The sequence below is a fragment of the Scatophagus argus genome, chromosome 9, assembly GCF_020382885.2.
Source record: "Scatophagus argus isolate fScaArg1 chromosome 9, fScaArg1.pri, whole genome shotgun sequence".
Taxonomy (NCBI): domain Eukaryota; kingdom Metazoa; phylum Chordata; class Actinopteri; family Scatophagidae; genus Scatophagus; species Scatophagus argus.
Window position 1 is genome coordinate 23,859,763 of NC_058501.1, and position 21,439 is coordinate 23,881,201.

At 44.8% G+C, this 21,439-nt stretch overlaps 1 protein-coding gene across 6 annotated transcripts in view; it reads right to left on the reverse strand.

Annotated features, from left to right (window-relative positions):
- sema6e (sema domain, transmembrane domain (TM), and cytoplasmic domain, (semaphorin) 6E) overlaps window positions 1-21,439 on the reverse strand; it is a 133,307-nt gene that overhangs the window by 83,018 nt on the left and 28,850 nt on the right. Inside the window, exon 1 of one of the 6 annotated variants that reach the window (XM_046400769.1) lies at window positions 7,154-7,496. The exons of the other annotated variants lie outside the window; for them this stretch is intronic. The gene's annotated coding sequence lies outside the window, so the exon portion shown is untranslated. Of the gene's footprint in view, window positions 1-7,153; window positions 7,497-21,439 lie in introns of those variants that run through there. 6 annotated transcript variants of the gene reach the window in all.

Genomic DNA, 21,439 nt, shown 5'->3' on the forward strand with positions numbered 1-21,439 from the left:
AACTTTTCACATCGGGAGTGTATGTTTCTCCTCTGAGATGAGCGTCCAATTCAGGATAGAACAGCAAGAGTCTGTGTAATAAACAAGAATTCAATCAAAGTCCAGCTGACTGCCTATTACTTTAAAAATGTCTAACAAATTGCTCAATTCTCCGCAGGCCTCTCTCCACAATGCACCTGTGTACGGCGAAAAGAAAAACAACTCGGCTGCACTGACCACGCAACAGGGCGAAGACGACACCGATGTTATTTCCCGTTTACATTTGAGCCAATTTGCCCCTCCCATTCCCGCATTTGTGTCTTGTTAGCTACCGCTATCTGGAAAACATGACATGATAAGGTCCACTGCTCTCCGGTTTTCATGTAATGTGCGTAATGATAGTGTTGCTGAACATAGCCATTTGCTAAAGGGAGCAGAGGTGTGGGGAGATTGAGTTCCACTTAATCTCGCCGCAGGCCTTTGGAGATAAAACTAATAACACACACATCAAAGCTGTGGCATCTGAGTTTGAGGGGCAAACATTTAAGGGTAAAGCTGCTAAATGAATCTGCAAATATATGTACATACTCCAGAATTGCTGCTCTGACCAGGCTGAAATTAGTTTGACAATATTCTAGATGGGGATGCATGATGAATATGTATCAATAATGGGAAATTTATATTATTGACTGTAATTAAATGAATGCTTATTTATTTGTTTATCAGTTTGCAATCTGCCAATAGACACAGAAGAAGAGGAAGAAGCTCTTGTCATCAAACTGCATTTCTTGATCTCAGATGTGCATAAACAAACCAAACCAAAAATGTTGAATTATCAGTGTGAGCCGTGAGAGGGAAGCATTCAGATGAAAAGTAAATGCATGTTGTGCATCCATCATTCCGGACTGATACTTGCCTTTAATTAAAAGTCAATTACTGGCCACTTAGTGTCACTGTGTAACCTCCGGCATGATAAACGTGATGCATTTTGTTTGAGGACATATTTGTTGCATAATTGATCAGGACTAAGCTGGCAGTCTGTGAGAACTTGCACTTAATTATCCTTGATTTAAATGAACAACGTTCAAAGGGTCAAAAAGGTTTCTGAAGAATTTTCCATCCTGGAATCAAAATATTTGGAAAACACTGAATACTTTATTAAAACTGAAGAATCCAAATCATTCAAGCCCCATATCAAAATACCGAAAAACACTATTGCAATTTCTGTCAACATAACATCTTCATTCCTAACAAATGGCGAGACAAGCATGCATGTATGACTTCCTGAGTACGAGGCTAATTAACACGTCGGTATGGCCACACTCATTACACACACCCACACTCAACATAAATAGCCTAACACTTCTGAGGGGTTAATGGCTTCCAAATAAGAAGCTGCATTATTTGTCTCAGCCTGCCTGTGCACCAGCAGACCATGGCGAGTTGCATCTTGCTCTGGTGGCTCTCGCCAACCTCGGGGGAGAACAGTACCCGCATGCATCGGTTCAGCGCAATAACTGTGAATTCTGGAAAAGAATGATTTGTTTCCCAGGAGCCTGTCAAAGATCCAGTTGGCTCAAGTGTAAAAATCAGAAGGAAGGTCTATTATGCCGTATTACGGTGTGGCATCCATATCCGCCTCAAAACGATAACATAATGACGTCATCAGTGATGACGGCCGGACTGCCAGATGACGAGCTTCACCAGCCTGCTTTTCTGGACCCCTGATGTCATGTCATGAATCATAAGGAGACTGGCTTCAGTATCTCTGACAGAGAGATGGCTCTTTAAACTTTCTTGTCAGAAATGAGTTCTTGGGGGGCTGTCAGGATGAGGTGGAATATTAGACCTATTAATTATTCCACTCCTCCATCCTGCTGGGAGGCAGCTCTGAGTCAGTCCCTTATATCTGACAAAGTTCATCTCTGCTCGACTCCACTGCAGCAGCAGCAGCAGTCGCGGCTGTCTAAAGATGAAGCTGGACTGCCAACATTGGGATCTGTTGCCACATGGTCCCAGCAGACAGTAAAGACAGTACATTCATCAAACATCCAGAAAGAGTCCTTTAAGACTGTGATCGGAAACACCAAAAGGCTGTGAAGAAAGTCAGTCTAGCTTTGAGAATCAGGTCAAAATCCAGCAAAACAACAGGGTTAATACGTTCACAGTTTCTGACATCATTCACGTTGGGAAACACCTGAACTGAAGTTAAAAAAGATCTTCACGTTCATACAACTGGTCTGACGACTGTTTGTTGACATGAGTTTGTTTTTCTGCTTTCAGCTTTCCGTCTGCCTTGGTCTGTACCTGCTGCAGCCCATTTCCTCTCTCCTTCCCCAGGCCCAAGGCCGCCTCCTCCTCCTCCTCCTCCTCTTCCTCTTCCTCCTCCTCCTCTCAGCCCCTGTGGCTCACTGCAGAGGCGACATGCTGTGCTAATTGAATGCGACCCTGACTCGTCCTTTTTCCAAACCGCTCTGGCTGATGCCCCGTTGTTTTCCCCTCCGCCGGTGGTTGACAACTGGCCTTTCGGTTGAGGCGCTCTGCAGTGTGAACTCTGACTTCGCTCCGTCGGCCTCTCACCCCTCCCCCCTTTCCCTCTCTGCAAACCCCAAACCAGGTCTAAAGCCACACAGAGTGGGAGGAAACTGCAGCCTTGCACCGTTTCTTCCTGTGATATGATTCTTAACAGCAGAAGAAATAATTCTGGTGAGAAGTGCTTCAGAATAAAAGGGAAATTTTTTGATTCGGTTGCTTCATGCAAGTAGAAGCAATTCATAATTGCTATATAATAATAATTGTTTACGCAATAACGAAAGGTCAATTTGAAATTCAATGAAGATGCAAATAATTCCAGGCCATCTTGCCTTGAACGTGCTCTGCAAACTCTGAAGGACAAACGCATAAACGCTAACCTAATAGATGAGCTACAGCTGCAGCACAGACAAAAAGATTAGATTCCGCTCATACTTAATTCCTTTAACAAAAAGCAGTGATATTCCACTAAAACAAAACGCTTGTACCTGCAGTGTTTCAATAAGGGAGGGCTGCTCTTATCGCCCTCACTGAATAGGACTGGGGCCCATAACGTAATAGCCTAGCAGCGCGCTCATAAATCACCTGAAGAGGCTGTATGCCACATGCACTGACACTCCCAATCTGCCAACCTGTGTCTTTATTAAAGAACACATTATGGTGGAAGGCGCCCATTTCCCCCACAGTCACCCTGCTCTAAACACCCCAACACATACATTTATGCAAACACAAGGATACAGATGCCTCTGCAGGCACAAATATATTTCTCTGAGCTTTTAAATGCAGAATGTGTGTGTGTGTGTGTGTGTGTGTGTGTGTGTGTGTGTGTGAGAGAGAGACATAGGCAGGCATTGTTTTTATATGTTGTCGTTCTCCTGCTTCACAATTGCATCAATTGTCTCCATCCCACTGCGACAGATGCATCAGTATGGACGTAGGAATGTCTATTCATATCTGATTTGCCATTGTGAATCCCTTGGATGTTACCGGCCATGTAGTATTCACAACAGAGTGTGTGTGCTCTGCTTCGTTGATATGCTATATTTGTTTTTTTTTTTCTTCTCTCATTCTTTCCAATATCTGACAGCTAAATTGGAAAACGTCAAAAGTAAACATCATGTGAGCTGACAAACAAATAGCAATGAAGCAAGATGTGGCATCAGTAAAGTCTAAACGTGCAGCCCTTCAGTTTGTCCACATCAAAACTTGTTTCCTGCATTTAGCACACAATCACTTTCACGTGTGGGAAATTTCATGAGGCCTTGAAAGGTCCAGCGTGTGGGATTAAGGGACTGAAATCAAATACAATATTCATCATTATGTTAGTGTATAATCACCTGAAACACACCACAGTGCTGTTGAAAGCCATTCAGAGAGATTTTAGACATTTTACAGATGTTATACTTACTGTTAAGCTATACTATTGCGCAACTCAGCCCGATCAAGGCTGCTCGTCGACTTCTGCGAGGTTTTTTGTACTCTTGGACAAAAGATTTGACGTTTTCTCACGACACACACAAGTGAGAAACGAACCCTCTTAAAGGAAGCCCAGATGCCAATTGTGTGAGCTACACGGCTATTTGTGCCAACTAAATGTGACTTAAAAAAAATAAAAATCTGCAGGCTGCCACAGTGCTCTCAACCAAAATCATGCAAATCACCAACAGGAAGAAACACTAAATCCCTTTCTCCCACTCAGTTCTTGCAAACACGAGATGTACCCCTCGGTAAACACCGGCAGCAGAACACCTCCTGCAAAGAAAGCCTCACTGCTGAGAGACAGAAATGTAAACAATGCAAACTCACAGAGAAGAAGTTGTTACACGCTAGAAATAAAACACTGAGGATGGGGATTTAACACAAGGCACAAGTCAGGGCCGTTCGTTGGAGGTTTTTCACTTCTCCCGACTCCTGCAGTTGTAATCTGACCAGTGGCAGCAGTCCAAGGAAATCCCTGAGGACGGTCCTCACCCGCAGAGCTGCTCATGCAGATTTCTCCAGCCATGTGCACACAGAGGCTGAAACAGGTCCAATTCTCAAGTTCTGCCTGCACAGCTTACCTTAAACTGATATTTTCTTATCAGTCTGAACTACAAGAGGCTCCGGCACGAAATTAGTTTTAAATTAAAGCACAATCATGAGAATTATGGATCCAGCAAGGGAAAGAAAGCTAAACAATCAGCTCGGTTGGTATCAGGACTGATGCCTAAATTCAGCCAAACCTCAAGAGGAAATTAGCGTTGTTCCAGTACTGACACACCAGCATCCAAAATGCCTCCAATGCTGCCTACAATGCTGGATTATATATTTGCGCGTCCTCAAGTCTACACACCAATCCAGCAGCGTGTAATTTATTAGTTCTGAAACGGTACCATAAAACTTCCCAGCACTATCCTGTACACCTGTATGCTTTTTATTACACCAGTAGCCAGTATTATATTGGAGCATCTAGAAAGGAAATCAAGCAATATGAAAGCTGAAAATAGGAAAATGCCCTGCATGCACACTGTTAAAGTTCACAACGAGAAGTTCACGGCGAGATTTTTAAAGAACTTTTACTCCTTTTTAATTTAAGGGTTCTCAAACTGTGCTTTGCTTTATGCAGACTGTGTGGGCTTTTTTGTCCTCATGTCTCTGAGAAAAGATTTCAATGCAACTACTTGAAAAAATAAAGTTTAACAATTGAAAGCTTCCTGTTCAGAAAGTCTTGACTGGCACACAGCTGCGTTATGCACAAGGACCGTCTCTGTAATGAAATGTTGGTGTAACAGGGCAGCACTTTCCTTTGCATTCAGAGTTGTTAATGACTGCACAGATCGTCTTCCTCCAAACTTTCAAACAGGACAACTTCTGATACATGCAGGGATATTAAAATGTGCCTCAAACAAAACAGATCTTTGGTTCTCGCGGCTCTGTGCTTGCATGCCTTCTCTGTGTCAGCGCACGATGAACTGCTGCAGAGATGGTTTGCATACTTGAGTACAGAAGATTAAATCACTGACCCAGACAAAACCAGATAGGAGCAGTTATCTCACACGGGTCACGATGCAGACCGCACGCCCCACAGCGACATGTCCTTCGCCTGCACCTAAACCACGTCACTCTCATCTGCATCACACGTCCTGTCAAAAACAACACCGGTCACGCTGAGGCCGAATGCAGGGAGAGGGAGAAAGCTGGGCTCCTGCCGCACATTTTGTATCTTGACAATCCAGATCAAACACCGTCTCGCAGCAGTGGAGCCACTGAGCCACTGTTTGTTATCTCGTCTGATGTGCAAACGCGAGGCACACAGACGCACGGCGAAGGAGAGCGAGCAGACAGGTAATCCAGGATTACAGCGCTGACATGTCATTTCCATGGACGTGTTATTCCTGCTCAGTCGTCTTGTGTGCGAAACGTGGGGTGCAACCCCATCTGTCTGCTCCAAGCTCTTCTCTGGCACCCATCAGTGGCTCGCCGTGGACCAGCATAGACGACGAGATAATGAGCTCCCGTTGCCTTGTCAACGCCACCGCACCCGCCCACCGACATTTACCCATTACCCATAGCATTTACCCATTTCCTGGTGTGCAGAGCTCTTCAGTAAACAAGGCATGGAGGTGTTACAGGAGACTTCATACAGTCTCAAAATCCCTCCACAGGTAGTTTGAATGCTGGTGGGTGAGGCAGTTCAACTCCCTATGAGAAACACTCATTTTAACACAAACACAATATAAACATATTGAAAAGTTCAGAGTTCACACAGCACCTAAACCGCTGTGACGTACTCGTCCTGCACGGCCCGAGTGACTCACTGAAGCCACTTAGTGCTGCGACGGATTCAAATGTAGTGATATTTCACTCTGGGTGAATGTTTTCGACTTTGAGAGCTTGTTCTCAAAATTGCCTTAAAATGAGCCTTCAGGTGGGGCAGCTTGGAAATTCCAGACACTGTTCACATTTTTATTAGCTAGACGGTTAAACCCCCGAGACGAATCATCTTGTTTTCAAAGGGTTTTTTAGTACATAAAATACGGTGCATAAAACAAAACAAGTCAGAAAGTTGTGTTTTGATACATTTAAAAAATTTTACGCCCTTCCTTTCCTCCCTTCCTCGCTCCTCTTCCTTCAGTGTACACAGTCTGTGCTCATTTTGTGTGACAAAAGTGCTGCTGTTTGGCCAGGACTCGCTGGAAAAAGGAGACTGAAAGCTCAAAAAGGTTGACTGAATTAAGGTGAAACAGAACTTCAGTTTGAGCTCAGGATCAATCGGCCACCTGCAGACAGATTTCTTTCTGTTGAACGCTGAGCGCAGAACTAATCTGTCTAAATTCAGGTGTGGAGAACAGGATCTGTCAACTTCCAATGCGAATAAACGACTACGTCCCAACGCCGTGTGCTTTATGTTTAACAGAAGATCGAGGTGACACATTTTATTATATTTATGTATTTACTGTATACCTTATTACTTCCTACTTATTACTTCCCAGTGTTTATGTAACTATATTTCGTTCTTTACTGTATTCTATTTGCTTTTGACTGGGCATCAGAGCTCACCTGAAGTTTAAACTGCACTCACAGAGCGACTGTTGTTTTCCGTGTGTGCAAACGTGTTCGACAACAGCAAAGACTTGAACAGAAATGCTAAATAATTACTCACTCAAGGCCCGTTTTAAGTGTTCCACGCGTGCTGAAAGTACAAAAGCATGTTTTATTCCAAAGGTTTGTCCACACGAGACGGCTTTCTCTCTGCTTGAGGTTCAAAGCGCCTCACTCGATCACTCGTCTACAAATGTGTCCTCTGGTCTGAGGAAGAGTCGGGGCCACATTCCACATGTGCATCGTGACATTTCCTGTACGGTGGCATTCCCTCCCCTATCTGTGTGTCACTGTGGTGTCTAACACAGTAGTGTTGAATTCCAACATGCACACACACACACACACAGCCTGCCGCGATGAGGCAACTACTTTCAACTCAAACATCAGACGCGTCAGTCACTATCTGTTTTGTTTACCAGCTCGCTATAATCATTCTCAGAAATTGCGCCAATTTCCTCTTCGTCTACAGCACAACATTTCTTTAAAGCAGTCGATCCAGCGTCACACCTCTCTCACAAGCATTTAAGCAAGCATCTCACTGTCGCCTGTGTACCCTGTTCTACCCAATTTACAGAAAATGTAAGGTGAACAGTCAGGTTTCTCTCATGAAGCTCAAAACCCACCTATTCACTCTTGCTTTTCCCTCCTACTCCTAACTGCTCCCTCCATCCCACTCGTCTATGTTATTTCTATTATTACATTTTATTATTTTTCATTCTATTCTGTCTACTTTTCTGTACAGTGTCCTTAGGTGACGTGAAAGGCGCTTTAAATAAAATGTATCATTATTATTATGATGATATTTACACAGCATTGACGCAGTCATTTTCACTCAAACGTTTATTTTTTTGTCAACAAGTTGGAAAATCAGACATGATTTCCAAGACAGTCCCGTAAACGCTGCCTGGTATATTCAGTGTTATTTTACAGTAACTGTATGAGTCCTGGCACAGCGTTTAGACAAGCTAATGTTTCTCTCCCCTTCGCCTTCCCTCCCAGCTCACTCTTTATTTCTGTTTGGAAAAAAAACAAAAGATTTCCTTAAGAAAAGCAGCTGCTAAAACAAAGACACAAAACAGCACAGCAGGTTCTGATGTCTACCAAACACATTTTCTTCTCTGTGCACCTCCGTCAAAGACAGAAAAAGCTCACCTATCACCTGGTTTTGTAAAAGAAGCTCAAATAAGCTGTTCTGTCAAATCTGAGCGGTGAAAATCAGATTCAAAATCGATTTGATTCCAAATTGGTACGTATCCAGCAGGAGTTAAAATGTTTAATATCAGAGAGCGACTTTAATTCAGCACATGTGCGTGTTAGAAGCCTTTTTCCAAAAACTTTAGCTTCACTTTCTCCAAATTCCACTCAGGATCATGACATCAGTGTTGACAAACTGTAAATACTGGCCAGTGAATACATAATGCCAGTCAAAGCACTTATTTTCAACTCCCACAAGGCCCTCTGCCACATGAATGAGTCATAAGAGTTAAATGAAAAGACAGGCGGACCCTTCATGTTCCTTTGCAGGGTTTGTTCATTAACGACTGGGGCTCGGCCCGATGTCAACACGCTGGCTGGTAGCAGCGAGGGCTAGCAGGGACATGAGGTGGTGCTAACTCCCACCGCCATGTCGCGGCCTGGCACGAACCTGCGCTTTGGAAGGGAGAACTCATGGAAATCAGCGGGTCTTGGCCCGGCTTCACTCCTGTCTCGGCCCTGCTAATGGCTTTCCAAGTTTGGGGCTGCCATTTGTCAGAATGACTGATGTCTGCGCCATGAGTATCAATCTCTCTCCATCATCCATCTCTTCACCATCAGAGGGAAAAGTACAGCACTGTGGGGTGCAGGTCCGGGGCGACAAAAGGAAAAAACTTACAGGTAAGACAGGATATGTACAGAGTGTTGTCAAGGATAAAGGACTGCATTTAAAGCAGCACTGAAAAATAAGAAAATGAAAAGGGAAAAACTTGGCTCTCACATTTTGTACATAATAGAAGAACATCAGACAGGGCCAAAAAACACAGAAAGCAAGACGGGCTGTTGAGATAGGCTCTTCCCATTCCTGGAACGTTTTCAGTGGTCTATGAAAAAGCAGGGGTCCCACTCTGCTCTCTCACTACGTTAAGTGATTCTCATTGAAGCCTTGCAAACAGGTTCCAAGCAGGAAACATTAAGTCTCTGGAGAAAAGAGAGAAAGTAAGCGATTCTGCCTACACAAGATAGAGAGAGAGTGAATATGAAGCAGGGGAAACAAAAGTGGAGATGGAAAAAAAAGGAATAAACCACAGTTAGGGAGCAACAGTGTGAAGGGAACAGCTGAAAGAGGCTGCGGGGCCCCAGGTGAGCCCTGTGGTGGGTCGTTTCACAGCCCTGTAGGCTGACTAACACTGACAGGTCAGCTGGAAGACTCGTTGCCAAGAGAAACCCTCAACGGAACGAACAGGACACGGGGCTGCACCTCAACACACACACACACAGGCACACAGGCACACACACACACACACACAGGCACATGCACACACACACAGGCACAAATAAAAAACACACTTCTCTGCCTCCACCACAAAATAATTTCCTCTTCAGTCTGCCACACAATAACCGAGCCGCTGTTTATTGACCTTTACCATGACGCTTTTCACTAGGCAATCGCTTCTTTGGCTCGAGGCAGGGAAATATAGCTCAGACTGCTCAGCTCGGTGCTGGGAATCCACCACCGTGCAGCTGGCCCTCTAACAGTCACAGCTCAGGATACTCATCAGGATGTTTGGTGAGCGCCTGGGGGGAGGGGAGGAGGGAGCGCCTCCATGACAGCCACGATGATTGGATCATCAAAGAAGACAACTTGATGTTGTAACCGTCATTAGTGCAGTAACAAATCAATTAAGGGAAATCACAGCACTGAAGGCCTGCGTTCACACGAGTATGGCTACACAGGTTCCATTCAAAACACAACATCTGATGGTCACAGTCTCGTTCAGACTGGAACCTGACCAGGTAAGATAAGACCAATCACCAAAACACTCTAAACAGTTGAGACGTTTACACTTTTACTCGTCTGTTGTTAACTGTTCTGCCATTTTAGCAACATCCTGATTGCAGGAGTCTGTGCTGGTAAAATCAAGTGAAAATAAATTAAAAATTCCAAACCGACTGACACAAAATGCAATTTTTTCCCTCTGAATGGCTCAATTCTCTGGAGATTTTTACATTTGGTGTTTGTTTCAGGGAGATCTGGATGCTCTCCATCCTTCGCCGGGATGAGAATTAGAGGCGGTGAGGCGGCTGCGGCGGATCTGTCGAGGTGGCAACCTTTCCGCCGCCGAGCGAATGTCTGTGACAGCACAAGTCCTATTTGGCTGACGAGCAGCGGGGAAGCAGGTGGGCAGGCTGAGGCTTATCTGCCAAAACAGCCGGGGTTACACCACACCACCCGCCGCAAGAACTGCCACGACTCAACGACCACACGCAGAGAGAATAAGAGGGTAGCAACAGGAAGAGAGAGGCGAGAGAAAAGGGAGGTAGAGATACGGCAGGTTGTGGGAGGAGCTCGGTAACAAAAAGAGAAAAAACAGGACAATCATTCAATCCTGTGAGCTATAGAAAGATGCTGCAGAGCAGTGTATTGTTGAAGAGAGGCTGAGGTGGACTGCATCACAACACAAGCAATTTCATGGGATGGTATTTATCAAGACTAGGCTGGGTATCGCTTTAGTCGCTCCAATACGACACCAGTTTCTGTTTGGAGACAAAAATTTGTCTGCCAATTATTTCGACAATGGAACAAAAATGCCAAACGTCTGCTGTTCCCGCTTCTTAAACATATGACTTTCCTGTTTTGCTTGTCATTTCGGTCTGAGTCTTTGCATTTTGGACTGTTGGTTTGATACGTGAAATTGGAAACCTAATTGGCAGATTAATCAGTAATGAAAGTTGTTGTTACTTTCAGCCCAAGTAAGACACATTAACTTTTCCTTAAAGTGGAAAACCAGATGGGGGTTACCACTGGGCAACATGAAAAAGTTGGGCTTATTCATTCTCCATAATATCAACGTATGATAGACTCACACAAAAATAGATACTCAAATAAGCCCCAAAAATTCTGTCACACAAATTCTGACATGGGAATATGAAAACAAAGTGAAAACATGAAGACAAAAGAAAGAAAAGGGAGAAACCTCTGCGCCCTCTTGTCCTTTCTCTTCCTGTCACCAGGCTTGTTCACCTGTATTGGCTCCATGAACCTCCCTGCTCCACCGTCATTGGATTTTCTCTGCTGCAGTACACCATCAGTCCACCAGGGGCACTGCACCGTGCCCAAAAATCATCTCCAGGGCTTCTCAAGTGCTGAGTAAGCAGCGCCAGGCTCGCTGTCAGGAAGCTCTGCAGGGTTTTTGTGAAGAGGTGTGAATGTGAGATCCCAGGTGTCACTTTAATTGAGACCTTGATGTTGCAGTCTGAGTGAAACGGGGAAATTATAGGGAAGATATGGCAACGTTACACCCGTGTGGGAACAGCTGATTTCACAGTGGGATAACTCTGAATGGAGCCCAAAATAAGGACTTTATTCACCTACATGCTTCATTCATGTGCTCACAAGTCACATTTCTTTCTTTCTTTCTTTCTCTCTCTCTCTCTTTCTTTCTTTCTCTCCAAGCAGCTGCAGAAGACTCAGATTGGTGTGCTGCACACAAACAGACTCATCCATCTGCAGTACAACAACATTACAGCGGTCCCCCTTCTGATTGATGAAAGTGCCATGTCTGCAAGCACCTCTTTTACATAGCAGAGAGCCTCCTCTGGAGCCTGCAATTCATCACCCGACAGCAGGATGGCTGCATTCATCTTAATGCATTACAGACCCAAACGGGTCCGAGGTCACACGCCGCTGCCATGAATCCCTCCGTCTGGTTCTCAAAGGACAGGCCAGGTGATACTGCAGGGGAGTTTTTGGAGGGGGAAATAAGCAGAACGACATTGTCAGTTTAATGTTTGGCTCACCTTACCAACAGCACCTGCACTGGGACAGACCATCAGTACAGCCTGCCCTAAGACACTGCAATGTTTGAACAATATCAAAGGATAAATCCACCCTAAAAACACTGGACTGGCAAACAGCTACTGGTATCTGGTTCTAGAGCAGCTTTGTCAAATCCAAATGTAAACCCACAATGATGTCAGACTGTCCATTTCCAGCACAGTGTTTCAGACCAGAGAAAAGTCAGGGGGCGCAGAACCGTGAAGGTTGCTGCTGCTGCTGCTTAAGTTTTGACTGTGTCAAAGCCTTGCTGCTGGTCGCAGTGCAGACTGCTCCACAGGACCAGCAGCAGTTGTTACGACTGCCACTTCATAGTCTAGAAGGGCAGCACAGCCATAATTACATACACATGCCTTAAAACCGTTTATACTCACTGTGACTGAAAGCACCTTGATTGAAATCACACTGATGGTCATTACCCACAGTCGCTGCACCAAAAGAGTAAATCACAACCCTACATATCAAACTAAGGGATTGAACATCATAAAGTGACATCATCAGCAATGTTAGAAGGTTTTTCATTTATCACACACTACAAGCTCTCTCCGTTACACTCCACTAACAGACTGAATCCACATGAAACTCATCATCCTCAACATCAATATGAAAACCTGTCATGAGGAAGTCTGAAAGCACCAGGACAGTTCAGCATCTTCAGAAAGACAGTGGATGCAGATGGGTGTAGATTAATCATTCAAAGTGTGTGAAAGGGCTAAAAGCCCTAAAACCACCCATTCTGTTCTGCTGCAATGTGAACTTCCAATTCAAGACATTTCCCCAAAGCCAAACTACTCGGCCTGTCATAATAACTACTACTGCTGGACGACATATTGTCATTTTAAGAACATTTTATGCCACTCATGCACTGTTAATAGCATAACATTACGCCCTTTCAAAGAGTAGGAACATGAGACTCTTAAAATTCAACGCTGGAATTGGGATGTGGGACAAGAAAAATACTTAAACATCCTAAATAAATAAGCTGCTGTTTATCTCACTGAGAAGTTGATAACATAATTGTGACAGGCCAGCAAGTGCTAATGACAACTTCAAATGTGTACAAAGTGCAACAGCCTCCAGAAAAGTAAAAACTAAAAGGTGTGATGAGAAAATGTCAAGTGAAATTAATTCTAGCCTTCAAAAATACTTTTTGACATTCCTTCAGTACAATTTTTCACATCACTCTGCAAAGCACGTACAAGGTAAACTGTGCAGTAGTTTGAAGACAGATCTGAAGCCCACACGAGTCATAAAACACAAGAGGATGTCAGAGACGCGCTGAATCAGGCAGAAACGGGTTCAAGAAGTACACTTACGCTGACAATCACAAAGAAAGGAAAATTGCTATGACTAGTGCGATCAAATTAATTTAGAGGTCGTCTGTAGGACACCACGCAGCATTACCGTCCCTGCTGCCCATCGCACTGATTAACAAGGGCACTAAAGCTAAGTCTTACCCTCAGCAAGTGAGCAAATACTTCTTTATTTTCTTGCTTTGCCTGCTCGTCTTGGCAAGCTGGTGGGGGTAATTGGCATGCAAGCTTCGGCAGGACGGGTAGACGAGCCAGGTCCCGAGCTCGGGTACAAAGCACAACGGCTCCGCTGTGCCCGCGGAAAATTGTTTAAAGCTGTGATTCAGCAACAGGCTGAGACCTGCACTGTGATACTGATGCCATCCATCACTGCGAATCCATTTCTCTGCCAGAACGACTGAGCCTCACCATCACCCCCCACCTCCCATACACAACACAGCAGCAGGTAGAGACACAATCAGAAGACATGGGGCTCCACCGATACGGGATTTCAGTGCTTTGGGCTTAGGTTGCCCATATATTTAATGATTCTTCTAGAATCAACCAACTAGTCTAACCACTGTTAAAGACGACTGGGGTGTAGTGGGAGTCAAGGTCAGGATTAACTAGCCACCGTTCAACTATGTGAGTGAGGCAAAGCTGATGTGGCAGGAAGACAATGGCTGAGATGAGAGACGATGGAAGTGAGGAAGGTGGGGGGTGCCAGCTGATCGAATCTTCTCATTAACTTTGGCCAGGCCTGGAGAGAGCTGTGAGAGGAGGAGGAAGGGGAAGAGGTGGGAGGGAGGGAGGATCGGTTTAATGAAGACTCCTGCTGCGAGGGTTCGTCTCGCCCACTGTGCGGCCCTGTGAATAAGCCTGGCAGACAGATGGGCTGAGGAATTGATCAGTGGAGACATTCCACAGAGACCTGCACAGACTCAGAGGCCGTGTTTTCGTTGAAGTGGAGTACACAATCAGGGTTATCAAAGACGATGAAATGTCACTGGGATTTACTAGCGGTGGGAGAAGCTCTGCCTACAGTAAGAGGTGCAAACACACGGAGGCGCACACTTTAAATTGTTTAATTTGAACTGACAGCAAGGGAGGTGCCCCACACATCAAAACCAAACCACTCATGCTTATTATTTATCAAACTGGCACATCTTGAGGGTTGAAACACAGAGAGGACTGCTGAATCAGTCTTTGAAAGATATGCCCAGACCACTGATTCTGAAGTCGCACACATCTAGAAAGAGAGGCTACGTGGTGTGCTGGCCTCTTGTCTCTGTGCTGTCCTTCTGAGAGCTGTCCCACTTTCAGCCCAGGCTCTGTGTGGCATCTATCTTTCACACGAGTGACAACGCCCCCCCAAACCCTGCGCTGCCACTCTCATTTTCATCGTCTATTGTTCCAGGCTCAGAGATTCAGCCCGGCACAGCAAGCTCTGCAATTCTGTCATCTCCATGAGCTCAATACTTGCCTGTGCTGCTGATAAGCAGCCAAACACTGAGGTGTTGAATAAATCACAATACAGCATATACACACCTACTGTCAGCAGGAGGAGGCCTATTTATTTGGTGTATTTTGGGTTATTTTTGAAATTTCTGAATCAAATCTGGTGTACAGCTTCATGCTGTATTGTTTGATTGAGTTCAAAAATCACTGCTGTGTGAGTATCACTCTTTTCCTAAGAGCTATCTGCATAGAAAGGCACTGAACAAAGCACAATATGTCAACAGTTACCTAATAAAAAACAATTTTAAAAGGAAGGTCTTATGTGCTTTTCACATCTGGCCTGCAGCAATTTATGTTCTACAATGAACTGATTTTACATAGAAGAACCAACTCCAGTGCCAATTTCATTTCTAAGGATTAACGGGAGTGCTCTGAACAGGGCCAGAAGCTCGACAATCAAGTCCTCTTTTCTTTCCTGCTGCATTTCCCATTTTCCATATGCGTGCTTCCTTTTTTCCCACTTATCAACATGGGATCTCTGCTTCCAATACACTTTAGACTCAAGTTATAACGCCGGAGAGAAGCACGTGCACCAGCAGAGAACAGTAACATACAACTCCTTGTGCTCGGACACTAAAATCATCAGCTGCTTGTGGAGAACAGTGATGGGCTGTGGGTGAATACTCAGATGCAGGAATTAAACAGGCTCCACATGAAAACACTCAAACTATCAAATATAAAAACAGTTCTGGTCAGTCTAGAATTTTTCAATATTTTGGAAATTTGACATTCAGGGTGTTTCTTAAGTATATTTCACAGCGATGCCTGCTGTGTGGCAAATTATAACAAGTAAGTAATCAAATGCCAGATTTTGCTAATGTACTTTTGCAAACTCTGAGCTGTAACGACTTCCTGAAAGGTTTTACATGAACAGCTCTGAATGTCATCGATGTGGTCATCGTTTCTTGCACTTGTTGTCAGAGACAGCAACGGCAGTTTGGAAATTGCATGAGAAATTGCATTTTCTTTTGCATGAGTAAAAAAGAAAATGGTGGCCGAACAGAATATAAAAAAGAGCTCCACCTGCAGTTTGACCACCTATCAAACGTCATCAACGGCCAAATGTGATGCAAAATTTGACAGATCTCTGGTGGAAATCCAGTGCAAAAACAACAAAATAATGTAAATTTAGGGAAAGATGTCACCCGAACTAAAAGAAGGCTCTTAACTGTACAGTATACATGGAGGTTGTATCCCAGCATGCACTGCTGTACCGAGCTCAGGCTGGGGGTTCGTGACACATTTCTTTGACAAGGACTTTAACCGACCTGGCAAAGAAAGTGCGCAGAGCACGACGGTTAGATCTGTGGTGTCCCCAGGGGGTCACACACCTCCAACACTTCAGGCCCAACACTGTCACCATGGTTACCGCTGCCTGACACCTCTGGCAATGGCACATAGACTGACCACAGAGGAACATTTGATCCGACACTGGCAGAGCCTGTGTGCATCGTCACACAATAAAAGACCTCAGGGCATGAGGGAACAGGCACCAGAGAGCCAGTTAGGAAGCAAAGAACTTCATGGACAAACGCGACACAGGGTGAAAAGGGGACCAGCGCTGGCAGGGTGTCCATCTCCAGCTGGCATACTGTGGAATGTTAATTAGGCCTGCAAAGACAAGACACCTCCCTCTTAAATGTCACATCCTCGTGAGGAGAGCGCAGAACGGCGAAGGCTTTCGTTGACATGTGCCGCGGCTTGTTTGCCCTTCCAGTGGCAATTTCTTTTCTGTTCTCTTCACCACGAGCATTTTCTCTTAACATTCTCCTGCTCCTTCTCCTCTGCCCTTCTGTTATGCTGTTTACTCTGTGATGAATGGCTCTATTTCAAGTTGAGCTTTTTTTTCTCCCCCTTTTAGCTGGAATAGATTACAATCTGTGCAATTGCGTGGAAACAAGATTGATCTGGCAAAAAAAGAAGAAAAAAACATGGGAGGGGCAACAGAGGAAGGAAAATATAGACAGCAGCTGCACTTCAATACAATGCAGAAATTTTCTGAGGTATTTCTTTAATGAGGCTTTTTAGACTCTTACAGAAACAGGTTTTGATAAGAGGGCTGCGAGGCCAGAGGAGGGGTGTAAACAAATTTTGCGGCTGTTTGTAATGAGACATGACACGGTGAGAATACTGTGGCCTTTTCGGTGGCAGGCCTTGTTATCAGCTTGGTTTCATAGCCTCTAAGGGCCAGAGACACAGATAATGGGGCATCAGCGTTGAAGACCTGCTTAAGATTCATATGAGACTTTGCTCAGCCAATGAGCTCAAGGTCCAAGTGGTGGTGAGGCTGCAAATCGCAACCAACTGCACACCCCTCGTCTCCCATACAGCAGCCGTTAAAAACCCCAAAAGTTCTCTCTAGTAACTGTGGCCATGTTCCCATTAACAATTTTTGATGTGTACTTTGAAGTATCGCATTAAAGCAGATTAAAGAAAACTTAATTTTACCAAAAAAAGTCATTTATGTTTGTTTGTGGTGGTTCTTCAAAAAAGAGTCAATGTGCTTAAGGGGAACTGGAAACAAGTTCTCAACAAGTTCTGACCTGACAAACATTTAACTCACATGAACGATTTTCAAAGGTTCGTATCAAATTCACCTGACGACTGGATGCAAACAGAACCGGTTCTGTTCTGGGCTCCTGTAGAAACGAGATGGCAGCAGACGACCTGCTTCCTCTAATCACCTGAACGCGAAAGCAAGGAAAAGAGCCATTTCTGCCTTGAAACCTTGTGCACTGAACCTTTCACGTGACAGTTAAATTGTACATAGTGCATGTGGGTTTTACCACCGACATGAATAACAAGAAGTTCCTTTGTGAGCAATACTTTTTTTAATCAAGTTTCTGGCTGGGTTTATTACAGCCTTGCTATTTTTCATGATTTATAGTTAATATAGTGTCTAAAGAAGGGCCTGGGGTAACCACTGAATATTAAGCAATACCTAAAATTACTTGAAATAATAATTGCCTCACTCACAATTCAACCAAAATTAATCACATAGGACGAGTGGATTGGAAAATGAATCCTTCCTGCCAAGGTGAGAAGGGAGCTGCGATTTTAAGCAGGAATTCAGGGCACTTTTGGTCATGACGGTTAATATGAAAACTAAAGAAGCGAAGTTTTTTAATAATGTATGTCGGTGAACATTCCAGCAGTGAAACGAGCTTATGTGTAATTCTTTAATTAAATGACTCACTTAAAAGAAGGAAAGGTGCTGGAAGAAGGTCGAGAGGTAGTAATAGGCGGCGGCGGCGGTGCAAATTTTGGGCTGCCTCTTCTTCCTTTTCCAAAAGTGAAAGAGAAATACTTTTATTCTCCAGCTGGATGCCAGGGTTGAGTGAAGGAGGTGTGTTGGGGAGGTGGGTGGAGGTGAGAGACAAAACTGTCCAAGATTTTGGGATTGGAACGGTTTACACGCTGGCTGCCAACTTACGTTTCGTCTTAGTGCCACAATTTATTGGGGAGCATCACGGACGCTCTAAAAAGAGTGGGCTCGCACCCAAAGCCTCCCCGGCAGCTGAAGAGTGGCTAAACGTCACTCACAATCATTCAGCCTCCAGGGTGAGGAGAGAGAGAGTAAACAGAGGAGGGGAGAGAGTGAGCAAGGACAAAATGAGAGAAAGAAATAGAGAGACAGTCACACAAAGTGATGAAGAGGGGGAGTGACGACAGGGAGGATGACCAAATAAAAAAAAAGGCAAGCAGAAAGAGAGACAGAAAGTGAAAAAATACTCATGCATGTTAATCCTCGTCTCCTGTGACGCTCTGTCTAATGTGAGAAAAGGCTACAAGCAGAGCCTGGAGCTGTCAAGGGATTGGACATGTTTGCTATCCGAGCAAGGCACAAACAACAAAAGGCCACCCTGAAGTCTACCAGTTTACGGACATCGTACAGCCGTGCCCAGGCTTCGCTGCCATATTCACGGTTGGAACAAAGAAGGAATAAAAAAGAAAAGCTGATGCTGTCTGCAGGATCCTACTCTCATCTTTCCTCCACTGGTAGCAAAGAGCGTGGGAACTGCTTTCAGAGCTGAGCGGAGGCGGAAGACCGACCCTGACTTATCGACCAGCGCTCGCAACACACATCTTCATGCCTGATGTGGCCACCTGCCAAACGCACAGTGCGTTTATGAAACTTATTGATTTGAATAAACCTATATACATATTTCTCCCCACCACCAGTCGTGGAAATATGAAGACAAAGGCAATCTTTTACATAACACCATATATGCTTAAATTCTAACTTAATCTTGACCCTTTGGATCAGAAGCTGCTTTTGCTCTGTTTTCACTCCTTTTATTTAAAGACTGATTGTACAGTCACTACATGACTTTACTGGGAATGCCATAGAGGCTTATTTTCAGTTTATTTGGCCTGTCCATCATTTGACATATTATTGGTAGTATTCATGTATTGGGAAGGCTTGTACAAAACAATTAGATTTACCACCACACACCAGTCAGGCTGCAGCTTGCACCCATGTTGTCTCTGTCCAGTAACTTGGAGACTATTTTTACAGATGGGCAGAGAGTACAGACAGAGAGCTTCGTCACATGGTGCAACAACAAGCACCTGAAGCTCACTATCATCAAAGTCGACCAACCCGTGATGGACTACAAGACTTAAGAGATATGGAGGATGTTGCTGGAGACTTCACACGCGTGTTAATTCCGGCGACACAGAAGTTTACCGATTCAGTATCTGACCACACGTGAAATCCGGTCACAGTTATGTTGTTGAATTATCAACAGAAAACATTAAGGAGCTGATGGTCAGTAGAGGCTGCACGTCACAGTGGAAGCGATCCAGCTTGATCCACCTTGAGCAAAGGGTGTCAACATCTCATAACGGGTGGCTGTCGCAAAGAGCCACCGACAGCCAAAATGTTCCTCTCGAGTGTCAATCAGCCTTTAAATTTGTGCCTCCAGAGGTGGCCTCGCGCACCAACACGGCGAATGACAGCGAGGCACTGAAGAGGCCTCTTTCTCTGAGCTGACACCGCTGATTTGAATATCAAAACATGATGTAAAACGGTGATTAAAAGCCAATTACAGCTCACGTCAATGAAAAGTCAATTAAGTGTTTCAGGGGCTGCGAACAGGTTTTTGCCAGGGTAATGACAGGGGGAGCAGAGAACAAAGGAGAAAAGAAGGCCTACAAAGGCGAGAAGCAAAGGGGAAAAATGAAAGGAAGCGGCTGAGAACAAACACAGCCGGGTCGGGGCGGGTACACAAGATTCAGATGAATGCAGCGTTGCACAGTCAGACGTGCAAACATCATCTGCTGTAGAGACAGGATTTCTTCCATTCCCGTCACCATGTAGTCATGAATTATGAACAATTTGCTTAAAGGCGGCATTCAATTAAAGAGCCAAATCCACTGGGAGCTTGAGTAGGAATGTTATCTGACAAAAACCCTAAACAACAAAGCCACTCACTCTCTTATGAGTTCATTACAAAGTCCTAGAGTTTCCCTCCTGGCCAAGTTTCAGCTGATTGATCCTGAATTGCTAATTTATACACCCCTAATGAATGGTGAATATGAAAAAAGGGGGAAAGCGGGGATAAAAAAAGATTACTCAGGCATGGTGCATCGTGCAGCTGCCAGGTTTTTGATCATCCGTGTGGAGCCTGCAGGAGCAGCCGTGTTTGCCATGTTGAAATGCAGTGGGGGTGACACGCCGCCGCCGCAGCAGCCTCAACGGCCCCCGGAGACGAGGCTGAGGCCGAGCACGCCGCCGTCCCGACGGGCTCCCCGACAGGAAACAATAAATAGCTAACAGGAAACCTATTGCTGCTTAACCCTGTGCTTTAATTATTGAGAAATGCCTCACAGTGCCAGAACGCAATACACTCTCAACTCGAGAGGCCTGTTAGAGAGTAATGAAGAGGTTTGGGGCGAGAGGGGATTATTTTAGAGAGGTGCCAAACCGGGGTAGATCTGGATCTGTGCTGGTGCTCGTCTGCCTTTCCTTGTTTTTGTGTAGTGAATGAGGAAAGATGAGTAACGCAGAAAGCCTCAGTTCAGTCTTTAAATACAGTGTTACTCTACAACTTGGCACTCAGCGATGCTGCTCTCCGCCTCAATTTGCTGTGTCGCTCTGGCCATCCCTCGCTAATTCACACAAATCACCACCAATCAACTCCAGCACACAATCAACACAAAGGCATTCCACACACCAACAGAAGTATGTGACTGTAATCAAGCACACAAGCCAGTGTTTACGACAGAGCATTTTCCTTCCAAGATCTGAGGCTCTGAAGAGGGTCTGGCACCAAAGAGTGGAGTTATTTAAAGGAAAAAATTGACAGCGTATCAGTCGGGGTCACTGACACTGCGAGGGCCAGATGGTCATCAAGTCTGGCTTGTCCTCTCTCAACAGCCTCTGTTCCCATTTGTTCAGTGTTATTTCCAAGAATAAGCACTGGATTGTTGTACTTTGCATTTCCTCTACATGAACTCTGCGCTGTCTTGGCCTCTCTCACAACCCGAGAACAAGTAAGTA